We start from the raw sequence: 15,104 nt of genomic DNA, 5'->3' as shown, positions 1-15,104 counted from the left end.
AGTAGCTTATAATTAGTAAGAGTAGAGAATACAATGTCAAAATCTAGCTAGCCATATAATTTTTTTTATTGATTTCTTTGAAAATCTTAATGATACTGAGTGTTTATTGGAGTCCGGTAATATAGTAACATTATATGTCGGTATTAATTGCACTTGCTGATTTGTTTTATTTCTGGATTCAATTCAACATTTTTATATTTTAAGATTCTTAATGGAAAGCCCTCTGGGATATAATCATTTTCAAGTTCACATATGACTAAATTTGGCCATATTTGCTGATTGTGTAAAGTGCCCTTCCTGAGAAGTAAATATTAATTCTGGGTGGTTTTGAAATAAGAACCCTCGGGGCACCTCTTCTCCTTGTTTCCATTTTTAGATACCTCTGTTAGATGCTTTAACACTTGGGTAGAAGTGTTTTTAAAGGAGCTTGTGAAGATTTGGAAAAGATTTTATTTTTAATATCCCAGATTGCATCCTCTGCATTCTGTTGGTTTGTTACATGTGCTCCATCTGTCTTGGAGATATGGAAAACCCAGTAGGGGAGAGATGGAAAGGGCAAAATTGTTTCCCTAGTTTTATAAAATGTCTAAAAATTACTTCACACATAAGATCTAGTGCATGGATTCCTTCACTTCTGACTTCCAAAACACTACCCAGGTGCCTGTCAACCTGCCAAACCCGACACATTGGCCCCAGAAGCTGCTGTCTCCCAGAGTAGGAAAGGGGATATTGCTTAGTTGTCTCCTGGGTAGCAAGCTCTCAGGGTGGACAGCCTTTTACTGGCCACTACTTTGAAAGACTCCAGTAAGGCACATTATCACTTCAAGTGAACTCAACGAAACACACCAGATTGGGTCTTTTATTATGAATTTCCTCAAAGGAGAATACAAATCAGTTTACTTGCTGGCTGCAGTTGATATGGGATTCTGATATCTTTCTTCAATGTTTCAGGCTAAGTACTGGATAAAATAATCTGGAAAAAAAAAAAAACCACACACACCCCAAACATTTGTCTCCCTCTCCCCAGCTACAGTTGACAGTGAAAGAAGTTGAAATCTTACTCCTCACTGGATACTACATCCAATTTTAAGCTCCGATTATCTTTTTTTTTTTTTTTAACCACTGGAGAATACTTAGTAATGCTTTTTGGTTCTCTAAAAATCAGGCGGTTATGTTTGTAATTTGAGCATTTCATGGATTCGGTGTCTGGGAGATCTACTTGCTTTTTTTCCTACCCTGCCATTGTTTGTCACTATATTTATGTATTTATTGAGTGTTTTGTAGCCTTAGAATGTGAACTTCAGGAGACAAAAGAACTTTTATTATGTATGTACCACTGAATAAAATATGAATTCTCTGGTATGATCTCAAAAGGAACTTTAATCTGGAGCTATAAATCCTTGGCATGTGTGAAACTGCAAATAATTCTTTGGACAGAATCAAATCTTCAACAAGCAAAGCTCACAGGCCCCCACTTTATGAACCTACTGAATTGAGGTGATGCTAGCTAGTATCCTGGTTTGTTCATTTTGGGAGGATTGGTATTTTAGAATTATTATAAATAAGGTATTTTCAATCAAAAATAGACTGTTGGAGAAGGTGATATTTAAAGCTGGCTTTACAGTTTGCAGTTTTTGCAAATCAGGGCTGAAGCTCATAAAACCATACATTAGTGCCTATCCCACATAATATCAAATTTTCCCATGTCCCATGACTCATCATAGAGCTTTACTCACTTGCCATCAATATCTCCTATCCTGTTACAAGACTTTCTCATCATCTAGGGCTGCTTCACCTCTGAAATCTTGAACTTGGAAATTCCACTCTGAGCTCAACCTCATACCACTTCCCTCCCCTGCACCTGCATCCTGTCAAGCTTCCATCTCACCAAGGCATCCGACCTTGAACAACCTCTAGTGCTCTTGGCTGTAAGGACACTTTCACCATCAGACACAATTCCCTTACTCCTGAGACTCACAGGCACAGTCAACCAACAAATCCTCAATCTTGGGTCCACACATCCCTCCTCTGTTTTCTTTGTCTCTTTATATTACTGAAGAAAATCATATAATCATGCAGTTAGGTGACATTTCACATTTTGAATTTCAAACCTCAGCTGGGCACTCAAGGTCATCTGAAATTTTTTGATCATTCCTAGTTGGTTCTTTCTACAGTTTATCTGATCTGAGACTGTGGGACTATGATTCACTGACACTTGTGACAGAGCTGACTACCTTCCTCAAAATGTACCTAACAGTTTATTTCCCCCTGGATTTCATGTGGGCAACATCTTCCCCATTTTTGTGTGTGTGTTTCTTCCCTCTCATATTCATTTTCTTTTGCAGTTTTCCAAATAGATTACTTCCTGGGAGGAGAATAAAAGAGTTTAAGGAATCACAAAAGATTTGCTACGTACCTACTATGTGGCAGGCACTGTTCTACGTGCTGGCACTCCAGCAGTGAACCAAACAACAGCTCTGCCCTCACAGAGTCTTTGTTTTAGTAACAAGGGACAGAAAATAGGCAAATCAGTAAAATGTCTACTATATCGGAAAGTGACAGGTGGGACTGTAGAGTCCTGGAATGGGGGCCGAGGACGTGGGGCTGCTATGGGGAGTGCACTGGGAGCAAGCATGACCCAGACTGCTGGGGTTCAAATCCCAGGTCTAGGAATTACTACGTGTGATGCTGGGAAGGTTACCTACCCTTCCCTGTCTGAAAAATAAGGATTATCATAGCACCAGCATCACAGGGTTGTTACAAGCATTAAATGACTTAACACACACAAAGCATTTCCCCTGGTAGGCACTATGTGATTGTCAACTATGTTTCAAATAGTGGTTTCACCACAACCCACACGTTCACAGCCGGTGCCCTAGAGGCAGGGATGGATTCACCATGAAGGCAAAGCCCCTCACTTGCCCGGCCCCTTTGAGGGCCCCGAGAGAGGCCCTGTCAATGTGTTCCTTTGCTGCTTTTTTCAAATATGCAAAAGTAAGATATTTTAATCACAACTGGTTGAGATGCCACCCGTTTTCTTGTGTTAGCGGACATTGGGGTGACCATGGGCATTTGGAGATCCAGCTAGAAGGATGTCAAATTGGAGAGGCACTTCATCTGGGTTTAGTGGTGGAATATCTATGTGATTTGTTGACTTCTGTTTCAGCTTCAATTACTGCCGGTCACCCTGGTGTGGAAGCAGCTCCCAGGACTTTCAGTGCCCCTGTGCACCAGGTGCAGGGTAGGACATGGTGACAGGAATGTGACCCATAGAGCCTGGAAGCAGAGGCATGAGGTAGAGCAGAAAACAGGGTTTGAAATGTACAGAGCCAGAAGTTAGTCTCTGGAAAATTCTTATAATCCTCTGATGTATAAAAGGGTAAGTGGAAGATCTGGTTCTCAGGACACAGTCAAAATAGGAGTCTTTCCCTCTCAGGAACTTACTAGATAATGCAGCATTTATAATTATAAATGCATTGTTATGGGCTGTTTGGGATGTTTGTGTTCCCCCAAATTCATATGTTGAACCCCTATCCCCCAATGTCATGGTGTTTGGAAATGGGGTTTTAGGAAGTAATTCAGCTTAGATGAGGTCATAAGGCTTGAGTCCTCATATGAGACTTGTGTCCTTATAAGAGAAGATCAGAGAGCTGCTCTCTCTCTTTCTCTCTCTTTCTTCCCCCACCCCATGTGAACATACAGCAAGAAGGCACCTGTCTGCAAGCCAGGAAGAGAGCCCTCAACAGAACTCCACCTTGATCTTGAGGACTTCCAGCCCCCTGAATTGTGAGACATAAAAGTCTGTTGTTTAAGCCATCCAGTCTATGGTATTTTGTTACAGCAGCCTGAGCTGACTAATATATGCATCATCCATTGTTTTCTTCTCAGTGAGAATCCTGTGAGATAGAATATAGCATTTCTACAAGCAGCAGGTCTTTGAAGTCACAAGCTTTATGCATCTCAACCATCAATATTAAAAAACGAAATTCAACAAACCACATTAGAAGAAATATTGAATTATCCTTCTAATCTCACTTTAGAAAATATTACCAAATCATTGCATTTAGAGATGATCAGCACATATAGCTAAAAATGTAGGAAACAAAATATTATAGCAATGTGTCAATTGATTAATATAAATCTTGTATTATTTCTGAATTTTATAAGGTTGAATTTTATCTGCTTTTTAAAAATTTATAATTTGTGTGATTTCTCATTCTAAATGCCTACTCACTTTATCCCTAATTTTGATTTACCAAATTTTTCATTCTTTTTCTTAAACAGGCCCTTACCCCAAACTGCATACATTTCAGCTCCACAAGCTCTGGACCCACCCCTGTCTAGAGGACACAGGAATGGAGGGACGCCTTCAGTTTTTCTTCTCTCATCCAGCCTTAACCACACATTCATTTCCACTTGAAATCTCTCATCCACACATTCATTTCCACTTGAAATCTCTCACCAAAGAACAAATGGGCCTGCTCCTTCCCTCCACGTGTGTCCTAACCGCCTCCCCGCTGACCCCGCCTGCCTGGAGTGGTCCTGCTGCCCCTCCTGGCTCTGCTCCAATCTGCCTGCCCCACCCCCGCTCCCTGCCTCCTCTGTTTTACAGGCTTTGTGATCTCCACTCCCCACTCTCCCTCCATTACAGAAATGTCTTCAAAGAGTAGCGCATACTCACCACCTCTACTTTCTTGTTTCCAAATGATTAGCTCCAAATCCCTGAGATCTGGTTCTTACAGCTTTTGGGAGCTGTTCTCAGGGGGCATCGCTGCCTGCCTGAGGGGCTTGGATTTGTCCTCCTCCAATTCAGTCGGAGATGCTGACAACACTCTCTCCCGAGTGCTCTCTCCCCTGCTCCCACGGTGCCAGTTCTCCCGGCTGCCCTCCCTCCCCTCTGATCACTCTTTTACTACCACTTCCTCCTGTCCCTCAGGCTCAGCCCTCTTAATCTTCGCATTTTGCATGCTCTTCCTGGATATGCTTGTTTATTTTGTAATGAGTCTGTGCGTTTGACTCTGAAATGAGACTTCTATTCCCGTGGTCACTCTGGAACTTTGTAGCCGTATTGCCAGCTTTGCACTGGACAGCTCAAGTGCCGTCCTGTGGGCTTCGCACACCCGACATCTTCCCAAATGAACTCCTGGTCCCACTCTCCACCTCTCCCGTGTGCTCCAGGCTGGAAGGTGTTACCACCAATCACTCGGGCACTGAGCCAGGTGTTCTTGGAGTTTTCTTGTTTTCCTCCTCCCGCCTCCAAACATTCACAAGTGTAATTTATTTTACTTTTAAGTCAGGTGTTCCTAACATTTTATTTGGTCTCATTAAAACTTTTGGCATTCTGATGAAGACTTTGCACTGCTTCTCAGAATAATACTTTGTAATATATAAAATAAAATATAAAGAATTACAAAGGAAACTGTTTTTTAGAAATACAGTTTCCAAAATTATAAAATTTTGATATGTGGGCACATGTAATAATGCACTAATACAGTATTAAATACTCAGATCCAGTATCAGGTCTAGTAATATCATTTTTAAGTGGTGAGGAACACAAGTGACAGCTGGAAATGTCTGCAACAACCGAAATGTGGTATGAAAATGTGATGTGAAAAATCTGTGATTTCTATTGATGACAAAGTCATAGATGTTGTTAATGTTACTCTAATCATTTCATTTTCTTACATTAATAATTCAAGAAGATGATAAACTCTAGTAGGAAGAAAGTGAAAATAAAGATATAGCTTTTCCCATGCAAGTTTGCAGACCCCCTGAGTGCTGGGCAGGTGAGAACACCTGCTTTAAAATGATGGCCGGCACTCGCCTCCTCCTTTCCACTCCTCCGGCCACTGACCTAGTTAGGGTCCTTATCTCCGCGTGGAATCCCCACAGGCACCAGAACTGCATCCCCCCCTTTCTCTCATGCCTGCTCTCATTCCAGTGTTCCCAGTATACCTGAGAGGAGCTGACCCTCCAGCCGGTCACCTACGCCAGGTGCCGGGTGACAGGTGTCTGTCTCCACAGGGCTCACACTGCTTGCCCTCCCCGCCCACCTTTACCCCTCCTCCCTCCGTTCAAGTCCCACCAGGGCCACCTCACTGCTGCTCTAGTCTGGCCTCACCAGTCCTTCTTCCAAAGGCACACATCTACCTAGAACCCAAACCTGATCGGGACACGCGTTTACTATCAACCCTCTCACTCCTTTCAGGATAAAGCTCAGGCATTCAGCAGGACGTGGCTTTCTGTCCACCTTTCCAACCCAGCTCCTGCAACCCTGTGTCCCAGATGCCCCTTTCCCTTCCTGAGTTGCCCGAACTGCAGGATCATCTAGGGGTTAGAAGCGGGGCTCTAGAGCCACAGTGCGTCTGTTCAAATCCTGGCTATACCACTCACACACTCACAGTGTGGCCTTGGTGGCAGTCACTCAGCCCTCTGTGCCTCAGGGACCTCTGCTTTGAAATGCGAGTGATAACAGCACTTGCCCCACAGGGCTGTGAGAATCCACTGAACTGCTGCTTGTGAAATGCTCAGAGCTGACCATGATGTGTAGAAAAACTCAAGAGCAGAGGGACCTTGTTATCATTTGATGCTTCCTCTACTTGGCTAGTGGGTCTTTTGAGATACGGGCATCTCCTTCTGAGAACCTTCTCTGACGTGGGCTGAACTAGGCTGGCTGCTGCTCTGGCCTCCACCGCCCACTGCCCACCTCACTGCAAGCTGGTCCTTTCCCTGTGTCCTGCAGGGAACGTGTGGTCCTCCAGGCAGGGCCTGTGGCTCCCTCCTTCGTAACCCGGGAGCTGCCTAGAGCCAGGCACGGGGTGGAGTAAAGGAGGCGCTTATCTGTCTTAGTCTGTTGGGGCTGCCATAACAAAATGCCACACACTGGGTGGCTTATAAACAACAGAAGTTTACTTCTTACAGTTTTGGAGGCTGGGAAGTTCCAGATCGAGGCGCTGGCAGATTTGGTGTCTGATGAAGGCTACTTTCTCATGGATGGCCACTTCTCTGTGTCCTCACATGGCTGAAGGGGCAAACAGGCTTCCTCCTGCCTTTCTTTTTTTTTATAAGGGCACTAACCCTATTCTTGAGGGACCTAATCACCTCCCAAAAGGGCCCATCTCCTAATACCATCACCTTGGGGGTTAGACTTTCCACATATGCATTTTGGGGAGACACAAACATTCAGACCATAGCAGAAGCTGAATGGAAAGAGAGAATACAAATAAACGACAGAAGTGTTAATAAAAATAAAGAACAGCCAGTTCTCTTCCAGTCTCCCGACAGTTTGCTTTTCAAAGTGTTGTATAACATGTGGACTTACCTTATTGTTTCTCTGAGCACTCCTGTCTGTATTCAGTTCTTTCCTGGCCAGTTCTTGGGCCTGATAGCATCACGTGTCTGAGAAAGAGGAAAAAAGGAGAGAGAGAGAGAGAGAGACAGAGGGGGAGAGAGAGAGAGAGTGTGTATTGGGGCAGGGGCACACTGGGCAGAGGAAGGAGCTCTCAGCCTGCTCCTCAAAAATAGGTATCCAGAAACACCGCAGCCGTTTCAAACTCTTTTAGCTAAAGGGACTACAGTAGTAGGAGCAAGAATGTAAGTGTGGTTTTTAAGGACAGGACAGAAAACCCACCCACTGTGCCAAGTCCTGGCTGAGGCATGTACAACACAGCAATGACCCCGACTTTAGTCAGAGCTGTCCTCTTTCCTTTTTTGCATTACAAAAATCATTCATTTCTTGGGAAAAGATCAAACAATTTAGAAAAGTAGAAAGTAAACATGCAAAACTGCCTAATTTCCCCAGTCCTACTCCCCACAGGTAGTCTGCTTCAGTGCAGGTTTTTTTTTTTTTTTGAGACAGAATCTCCCTCTGTCACCTGGGCTAGAGTGCAATGGCGTCATCATAACTCACTGCAACCTCCAACTCCTGGGCTCAAGCAATCCTCCTGCCTCAGCCTCCCGAGCAGCTGGGACTACAGGTGTGCACCACCATGCCCAGCTAATTTTTCTCTTTTTAGTAGGGACGGGGTCTCACTCTTGCTCAGGCTGGTCTCGAACTCCTGAGCTCAAGCAATCCTGCTGCCTCGGCCTTCCAGAGTGCTAGGATTATAGGCATGAGCCACCACACCCGGCCTTCTGTGCAGATTTTCAATATACATGCAGAGGTTCGAAGTCACACATCCAGTATGGCCCCAACTATGTTAAAAAAAATCAGAAAGGTAAAATTATGCCTAGATTTGTTTAGAGAGTCAAGCTGGATGGAAATGCTACAACAAATACATGTTTCTTTTACAGTGGACGAAAGAAACTAGAATATAATACATACAAAAAAACCCTTTTATCAGAGAGGCCCATGGTGTAGAAGTGGCTTTGGGGTTTGACTCCAGGTTGGGCCGGGTAAAGTGTCTGACACTCAGAGAAGTAACAGAAGGCCCAGCATTTAAGGATGCTCAGTACAATGAAGCCACCTATCCTAGGGACCCTAGGTTGTTTGGTTTTAAAAATGCCTGGCCTGGAGGCCCACGGTGTGATGGGGGAAGGCAGGATGCTCCAAGGCGGGGCAGGGGAGTGCTTAGGAGCCTGTCTGGAGGCTGCAGCCTTCCCTCACTCCCTCTTTAAAGTTACCATCACTCTTCCAACTTGTCCAGGCAAACAAAGGCACAGGGAAGCACAGCACCTGTAGGGCAGGGCTTTGGAAAGCAGAAGCAACAGCTGTAAGAGGGAAAGCCCAGAGCAGGAGGGCAGCCCTGGCTGAGTCTAAAAATAAAACCCTCCCTGACAGCCTGACAAAGGGCCTCTTGTCAGGCACAGGGAGAGGGGCTGTCCCGGCCACCCCCGAGGGGCTATTCTGGGCCACGTGGGGAGTGAGCCTAGATGGCCCTTCCTTTCTCCCTTTCTCCGGGGTGTCATTCTCCAGCAGCCCCTGCAGGTGGACCCGCCCGCCCTCAGTAAATACGCCCCCTCATTTCGGGGCTTAGAGACGGACTGGCTGCGGTACCTTTGTTCCCAGACTCTCCTGCCTGCAGTGAAAGTGAAACCGGTACTGGCCGGTCTTGCTGTCCAGAGCTGGGCTCTCCGCCTGTGCCATGCTAGAAAAGGCAGGGATGAAACAAATCCGTCTTTGGAGAGGAAGAGGGAGTGTCCCTGTGTCCTCCCCATTTTGTAGAAAGGAGCCCTTGGACACCCATTTGCTCTAACAATGTTGTCAGCCCTGGGCCAAAGTGGGCTCTGCACAAGGGCGGCCCTTGTTGCCTTCGGCACCGCACAGAGCGCGCCGGGGCCTGCGGGCTGGATATCTTGCCCCCGCTCCCTGGGCGTCAGCCTGCGCTGGGCAGGAAGAAAGAAGCATCTCAGCTTTAAAATAGTCAAACTCCTTAATAGATTAAAAAAGAAAATTGTCAATAGAAAAAGCAAAAACATTAGAGAAATTAGAAAATGAAGTGCTAATGGGGAGCAGAACATACATGCTAGAAGAGTGACTTCTTCTACCCTTTAATTTTAAGGGTTTAAAAAGGTGTTTGTGTTAGGTATAAATGATTGTAGGCAGAACTAGCCAGGCGTCTCAATTTCTAGATGTAAACTTTCTGGCTCAAAGGGGTCGCTATTGTTTGTGTTCCTCCTCAGCTCACTGCTGCCCTCGCGTGTCTGATCTAAAAATCACAACACAGAGCTCGTCTTCAATTTTATGCTTTGTGAATCAAAAGCAGAAAGCCCCCACCAGTCTATGAGCTCCCAGGACAATAAACGGTATGCAATGAAAGCAATGTTTTAGCTTGTTAGAGAGAGCTGCATAACCCAGGTGAATTTTCGACAAGTCTTTTGTTTTAGAAGATATCATTATATCAAACTTTTTTTTTATAATTCATTGAGCCTTTGCCGAAGGGAAAAATTTAATCCTTAGAGGGAGTGATTATGATTATATTAGTGATGTAAGTCCTACTAATGATACCCCCTCCCTGAGAAAGCACATGAATTATTCACAGATCTGCGTTAGATTTTATTTTGTAGCATTCAAAAAAACCTATATTTAAGATGATAGAGAGTTTGCACAAAGAGTCCGTGATATCAGATAATTCCTGACACATAGCTCAAACAGACATTCATCAAAGGGCAGCTTTCCCACGCTCACTCGGTACCTTTGTCTTTAGTGAGCGGATTGGATCCTTGTTTTGATGTAAACCTGGGCTGCCTCTGTGGTTTCTATAAAGCACTAATTCTTCCTGCTTCTTGCTCATTCATGTAGTTTATCTGAGTCATTTCTTGCTTTGTAGACACCAGGGGCCACACAGAATATCATGCTGTCCTAGATGGAGTTTGGAAAGTGCCTTCCTCCCTGAATGGATCAAGGGGCCTGCTCCCTTACACAGAAAGGGATCAGAGTCTCCTCTCCGACATTACCTGTATGGAGGAAATGGCTACTTGTCCTCAGTACTCACTCCAGAATCTTCTTATACTATAGTGGCCCTTCCCAAAGTCATCTGCTAAAGCCTGAGTGCTTATCATTGGATCTTATTGATCTCTCACTGTTCAATCCAGAAATAGCTCTGGAAGAGAGGGCTCAGGCTTTATTTCCTATACAATCAATCAAGCAAGCATAGTCAAAGTCAGTGCCCACATGGGACCTATAGGGGCAGATTCTCTTGGCCCCAGTCCCACAGCTGCTCCCCATGGAAAGCTGTGAAGGGCATGGTCTGAACGGGCAGCCAATATTACTGCAAAGAGAGCATTTGGTGGAATGTTCACCATGTCTTCGAATTCCTTCAGTCACCTATCTGAGGCTCCTGTAACTAGGTCAAGACCAGCTTTATCACCCTGGTGAGGTTATGAGACACAAACTGAGATACGAGTCCAGTACTTCTAGGCTATTTATTAATAAATTGCTCTGACCAAAGTTTTTTCTGTGTTTCTAGGGATATCTATAGATATTTAACCCTATTAATGAGCTGGTCTTTGCCAAGTACTTTGTGATTGCTGGGTTGGGAGGACTCCTATGAGAGTTCCTCTCCTCTTTGACACTTAGCAGGCAGGAGAGGGAACAACATCCTCCTGCCCTACCCTCACACATTCCTTTGTCTCTCACCCTGTAAGGAAGGGAGGCAGTCTCTTGCTGATAGCAATTTTTAATTTCTTTTGGTAGCTGATGAAGTAGAAGAGAGTGACTGCATGGGCTCCTAGGTATATTTGTGTATGTATTAGTATGTATTAGCAATTAAACTTCTACATTAGCCTCTATAAGCCATAATGGTGATGATTGTCTTTGTACACGAATGCATGCAACTCTGCCTAGGAGCCTAACAAAGGGAGTATCAAATACATTTCATTAATAAATAACATCAATAGTGTGCATTTGTAGGCTGAAAAATTTTTTTAACTTCAAAGAAGAGCTTTCATATCTATGATCTCATTTCACACTACATATTATTATTTTAAAACTCCTCTCTAGGGGCAGGTTGTTCCCTGCACGCTAAGCCAGGCGGGGAGAAGATAATGAAGACCTGCCTCGGGCTACCCGACATCACTGCACAGCAGGCCAGCCGTCCAAGTCTCCTGGGATCTCTTCCTGCTTGTTTAAAAACTAAAGGCAGAGATGAAAAAATACACTAATTTCAAGCTGTGCTGGGAGCACACATATACTCGGGGCATGAATAGGGAACAGAGGAAATGAGGCTAGTTTCAGGACCATCTTTGGAGATTCTATAAACAATGAGGAATACATTAATTCGAGCTGATGTCAGGTATTCAGAAAGCCCAGAATTGGAAACCCTTGGTCTCTTAGGACTCAAAGGCCAGTTCCTGTTTACTTTGTCGACAGCTGTGACTTTTCCTGGCTTCACAATGTCTTCATGTGTGTGCTTTCGTTTTCAGGAAGATATCTTTACACAGTCTCGCTGATCTTTTAGCTTTTCCTGTTGAACTTCCTCTGCGTAAAAACCCAGTGTCATTATTTACCCTAAGGCTGAACTGTGGACCCTGGAAGTGCCCTTACTCTGAATTTATTAGAGGAGCATTAAAAAACATAACCCAAGTAGAAGTCAAGAAAAAAAATCATTGTTGATGGTGAGGATCTTCCTGCCTTCCCACCTCTACTGCCCTAAACCAACCACAGTGTTTCCACCTCACAAAAATTCAGGCTCTCTCACCTTCCCTCGAGTGGACACCATAAACATTGCTTTGGAATTTCCTACCTGGATATCTATATATTCAGACAGAGTATGACTGGACACTGTAGGTGGTGGTAAATTCTTCTGCCCTGATTACTCATGAAGCAGAAATAATTAGTGCCTACCTAGCCTGTGAGTAACTATTTTAATTCTATTTTCAAGGGTAAATGGAGGAACTAGTAACCCAGTTCACGACTAATAGTTGGTCTGACCCCCTTGCCATCAAAGCCTGACCCTTGGGAGGCTTTGACACAAGTTTAGTTTCTTGCCAGGTACTGGTGCTGTTTGATAGTTAGTCTCACCTTACTTGCTCTTTTCAATAAATGCAGCCCATGCTGCGCCTTGCTTACAGTGGGCACTGAATAAATACCGACTGAATGTGGCTTATCGTTTCATCATTTGGTCTGTTTGGAGCTCAGTTTCCTCTATGTAAAATGAGAGTATTAGCAAATGTGTGCTTATGTATCTTCCAGTTCGATCATTCTATGGGTCTCTCTGGATAGCCATTTTAAATTATCTCCCTTCTCCAAGGCTGTTTCTAAGCAACAGAATAGTACCTCCCTGGAATCCTCGCCTGACCTCTTCGGCCCACAAATATGTTTCTTATTCAACCTGCAATAATATGCATTATCTGTGATATACATTTATTTATTAAGGGCGATATCTCTTATTAAAGGTTGTTATTTAGCTTTTAATATATGTGAGTTCTGTCCTTGCAATTAGAGTGTAAGTTTCCAAAGCCAGGTATTATATAAAATGTGTTTTGTAAATATTTGTCGAATAAATAAATATCACATCAAGGCATAATCTTAATTTTATCTAGAGGGATGCTGGGCTTAAGGGAAATATACAAATCAAGAGAAATAACAAGTTTGTGGTTGGGGAAACTTTGTGTATGATGGGGCCATTCTTCAACATAGGGAATCCTGCAAGTGGAACGGGTTTGAAGGAGGAAAAAGAGGAGATGAGTTTAGTGAAATGCTACATTTTATACCTCCTTCCTGGAGATTCTCAAAGAACATTAGCCAAGAAAAGATTTTGAGATATGAAATCCTGGCCAAAGGAACCTATTTCACTATGTTTAGCTCAGAGCTCCCCAAATAAATAAACATAGTGTCAACCTAAAGAAAGAAACTGAGGCAAAATTAATATATGTAGAGAACTTATTAATATAAGTAGAGGGCCAAGGTTGAGGACAGTACCCAGGAAATATTGGAAAGTGCTCTGGAAAACAAAGGAGAGGCTCAAGTATTTAAAGAAAAATGGACAAATCAGGAGAGGGAGTGATTACATAAGTTGTCTGTCAGGCATTCTCTTTGGTTTATAGAAATAACATTGATTAGTGATTGGCTATACATCTTTGAACTATAGGGTATGAGTTGTGGTGTTTTGCTGGCACGTTCCAGTGCCTCTGTGGGCCTGATCATTTAAAGGGGCTTGCATTCCTCAGATAAAAAGTTTTTCTTTCTCAACAGTTTTGGAAATCCTGACATATATAACATAAGAAGAGAAGCAGAGCTAGGATGAACCCTGCAGAACAGCTAACTTTTAAGGAATTGCTGGAAGAATTTGAAAAGGAACACCCGAGAGGTAGGAGGAAGTTGTAACCACTGGACTTTAGTTCTGGTTCAGTCCTTCCACAGAGAGCAGGAAAACCCAGTCCTACCTCTTATTACATATATATAGTAAGTACATATATATATTTTTTTCATTTACAAAGATGAGCACAGTAACCCATCTCTTACTATAGAACAGCAAGGGAATCTGTGGGCCATGTCTTGGAATATGGAGAGCTCTTCAGAAGAAAGAGTATATTCAGTGTACTCAAGCACTTCCAGTTTCAACTAAAAGGGGACCATGCCACCCTCACGCTCTCTTCTCAAAGAAACCACCTCCTTAGCTAAAAGGAAGCCCATGTTATTGATAACACCCTCAACTCCAAGCATAGGAGAATAATCCAACATCCACTCTTGTAACTATAAAGAATTGTCTTAAATTGGATGAGATACAGACAAAGACAATACAAAACTTTAACAACAGACAAATAAATGTTCTGTTCTGAGTTAGTTACCTCACTCATTCCCTATCTTCTGGGATGAGACTCAAAATTCCCTCTAATGTTTTGCTTCAATCTCAGTAGTATTCGATTTTTAAAATTTCCCTATTTGTGCAGGGAAAGCTGACAGAGGGTGAGAAAGGTGAGCAAGGGAAAATGCAAGGCAGGAGTTTACATGGTGCTATGCTGGTGGATGGTGTAATGGCATGGCCGCTTTGGAAAAGTTTTGGCAGTTCCTCAAAAAATTAAACATAGAGTTATCTATATGACCTAGCAATTTCACACCTAGGTGCACCTTTAAGAGAAATGAAAATGTATGTCTACACAAAAATTTGTCCACAAATGTTTATAGCAGCATTATTTACAATAGCCCAAAGGTAGAAACAACCCAAATGTCCATCAACTGATGAATGGATAAACAAAATGTGGTACATCCATACAATGAAATATTATTGGGCCACAAAAAGGAATGAAGTATTGAATCATACAGCACATGGATGAACCTTGAAAATGTTACACTAAGTGAAAGCCAGACACAAAAGGCTGCATATTGTTTGATTACATTTATGTGAATTGTCTAGAATAGGCAAATCTATAGAGCCAGAAAGTAGAGTAGGAATTGCTTAGGGCAGGGGGAGGGGAGAAGGGTGAGTGCTAATGGGTATGGGATTTTTTTGGAGGGTGATAAAAATGCTCTAAAATTAAATAGTGGTGATAGATGCTCTGTGAATATACTAAAACTACTGAGTTGTACACTTTAAAAGGGTGAATTTTATAGTGTGTGAATTATGTCTCAATAAAGCTGTATGTAAAATAAAAGAAAATGCAAGGAGAATGGATACTTTCTTTTTGAGATATTTTCCAAATAATAGAAAAGCAGCAATTTGTCA

General features: G+C 43.2%; 1 long non-coding RNA gene across 1 annotated transcript; it reads right to left on the bottom strand.

The window, feature by feature from the left end:
• Window positions 1-827: 827 nt before the first annotated feature.
• LOC123649341 lies at window positions 828-9,471 on the bottom strand. Its single transcript, XR_006738994.1, has 4 exons — window positions 9,462-9,471; window positions 8,996-9,086; window positions 7,322-7,398; window positions 828-973 (listed from the first exon to the last, which is right to left on the bottom strand). It is a non-coding gene; the product is annotated as an uncharacterized LOC123649341 (long non-coding RNA).
• Between the last annotated feature and the right edge of the window lie 5,633 nt (window positions 9,472-15,104).

This window comes from Lemur catta, chromosome 1 (assembly GCF_020740605.2).
Source record: "Lemur catta isolate mLemCat1 chromosome 1, mLemCat1.pri, whole genome shotgun sequence".
NCBI lineage: Eukaryota > Metazoa > Chordata > Mammalia > Primates > Lemuridae > Lemur > Lemur catta.
This window is presented reverse-complemented; position numbering and strand designations above follow the sequence as displayed.